A 2,809-nucleotide genomic window follows, 5' to 3' on the forward strand; every position below is an offset into this window, starting at 1 on the left:
AAAGCCTCGAGGCCTTGGAGGGGAGCCAGGCATCTATAAAGGATCTGGCGGGGGTGGGGGTGGGTGTGGCGGGGGGGGGTGTGTGTGTGGGGAATGCAAACTAGTAAAATGTAGAAAGGAGGAAGGAACCCAGGCAGGGGCGGGAGAGGGGGAAGCCACAGCCCCAGAGATGGCCAGCGTGGAGCCTGAGAGCTGGGGGGGGGGGAGTGGGGGAGGGGGGCACTGTGTGTGTGTGTGTGTGTGCACGCGTGTGTATAATAGGATGAGACTTTTGGCTCTGGGGATCATCCCCTCCCTAAGTATCTCCACCCCCTTCTCTGAGCCCCCGCCCAAATCCCTCCACCTACAAACTTTCTTGAAGCTATGGGGTAGGAACATCAGGATTCATGATATTTTCCTTCCCCCCACCCCCATCCTTTTGAGGCATAATGGTCACACAAAATTGTATGCCTGTTTTTTAATGCTTATTTTTAATTTTTTTTTCAACGTTTTTTATTTATTTTTGGGACAGAGAGAGACAGAGCATGAATGGGGGAGGGGCAGAGAGAGAGAGGGAGACACAGAATCGGAAGCAGGCTCCAGGCTCCGAGCCGTCAGCCCAGAGCCTGACGCGGGGCTCGAACTCACGGACCGCGAGATCGTGACCTGAGCTGAAGTCGGACGCTTAACCGACTGCGCCACCCAGGCGCCCTTAATGCTTATTTTTGAGAGACCGCATGAGCGGGGGAGGGGCAGAGACAGAGGGAGACACAGAATCCCAAGCAGGCTCCAGGCTCTGAGCTGTTGGCACAGAGCCCGAGGCGGGGCTCGAACCCGTGAACCGTGAGATCATGACCCGAGCTGCAGTTGGACGCACAACCGACTGAGCCACCCAGGCCCCTAAAATTGTATACATTTAAAGTATACAGCGTGATGATTTGATATATGTATACATTGTGGAATCACTGCCACAGCCAAGCTGATTAACACAGGCATCACCTTACACAGCTATCATTTCTTGATAGTGTGTGTGTGGGGGGGGGGGGTGAGGGGAGACACTTAAAATCTGTTGGTTTAGCAAATTCCAAGCACACAATCTAGTATTCTTAACTGTACTTTACCATGTTGTACATTAGCTCCCCAGAATTTATTCACGTCATAACTGGAAGTTACAGTTTTCTTTCTACTTTTGATATCCTTGATATTTCCCATAGTAAAACATTTTTCAGAAACAGACTCGTTCGTATTTTCTTGTCCTGAGAAGCAGTAGTGGATAATGAAATGCTCGAACTTTGGAGTCTAGTAGCTTAGCTGTGGTTTTAAATCTGAGCCCTGTCACTCTCTGGTGGTTTGACCTTGGTCAAGCCCCTTAACCCCTCTGAAGCTCAATTTCCTCTTCGGTAAAGTGGGGATAATCAGAGTGCCCTCACTTCTGGGATTGTTGTGAAGACAGAGAGGGCTTTAAACCATGCAAAGCAGTGGGCACAATGCCCCCGCATAATAAGCACAGAAATGGTAGCTAGTAATGTCTCTCTGACTTTAAAAGTAATCCACGTTCATTGGCCAACATTTGGAAAGAACTAGGAGAAGAAAAATCGCATGCAAGCCCCACTTCTGGAGACACCAAGCCGAAGTGAGTTTTAGAGTACCCCTTCCGTGTTTTTTGAACAAAGAAAAATGGGATGACACTGGTCAGTTTTTAAAAAAAATTTTTTTCTAATGTTCATTTATTTTTTAAAGAGAGAGACAGAGCATGAGCGGGGGAGACGCAGGGAGGGAGACACAGAATCCCAAGCAGGCTCCAGGCTCTGAGCTGTCAGCCCAGAGCCCAACGCGGGGCTCGAACTCACGGACCGCGAGATCATGACCTGAGCCGAAGTCGGGCACTCGACCGACTGAGCCACCCAGGCGCCCCCACACTGGTCAGTTTTGTAAAGTTCCCTTTTTCCAATGAACGGTACGTAGTGAATGTTCCCCCCCCCCTCCCCAGCACTAAATATGCTTCTACGCGCACCATATGTCATTGCTTCCACGCCCCACATGCTTCTTCGCGCACCATATGTCATTGCTTCCACGCCCCACAGTGTTCCGCACCAAGCTTTTTTTTGCTCCTTTTTCCCCCTTCCTTTGACAGATGTGGAACCTGAGGCTTGGACGGGGGAAGTGTTCTTCCCCCAGTCACACAGCTAGCTGCTGGCAGAGCTGGGACTCAAATGCAGGTTGTCAGGCATATCCCACATCAGCCTGAGTCCTTGAGCGCCTGCAGGGGGTGGGGAGGTGGGGGAGGTGTAGCCACTCCCCACACCCCCACCCCAGCTTTCCAGACAGGTCTCCGTCTTCTTCGCCCCTGCCCCTCCCTTTGCCGCAGCCTCAGGCCCTGGGTGGGCGGGAACCCCACCGGGCAGCCGGTTCAGTCTCCATGGTGATGAGAGGAGGGGCGGGGCTGCTGAGGGGGAGGCCAGCTTCTCTCCTGCTGGGTCCCCATCAGCCCCCTGGTGCCCCGTCTCCTCGTCTCCTCCTCGTCTCCTCTAATTTTATGAAAGTCTAATGACGCCCGCCGAGCCGGGAGGATGTGAGACTCGAGGTTTTTTGTTTTTGTTTTGTTTTGTTTTTCCTTCTCTTTGCCTGGTGCTAAAAGGCTCTCCCTTCCTGCCCCCATCCACAACAAGAATCCTTCTGGCTTGCTTAAGAATAAAAAACGGTGGCCACCCCTGGCATCTACTATGTGCCAGACGCTTTGCATATATTATCTCCAAGCCTAAAAACAGCCCTCGAGGGAGGGATGAGAGGGAGGGGTGATTATTCTCCATTTTGGAGATGAGGAAACTGA

Source organism: Panthera leo, chromosome A3 (assembly GCF_018350215.1).
Source record: "Panthera leo isolate Ple1 chromosome A3, P.leo_Ple1_pat1.1, whole genome shotgun sequence".
Taxonomy (NCBI): Eukaryota; Metazoa; Chordata; class Mammalia; order Carnivora; family Felidae; genus Panthera; species Panthera leo.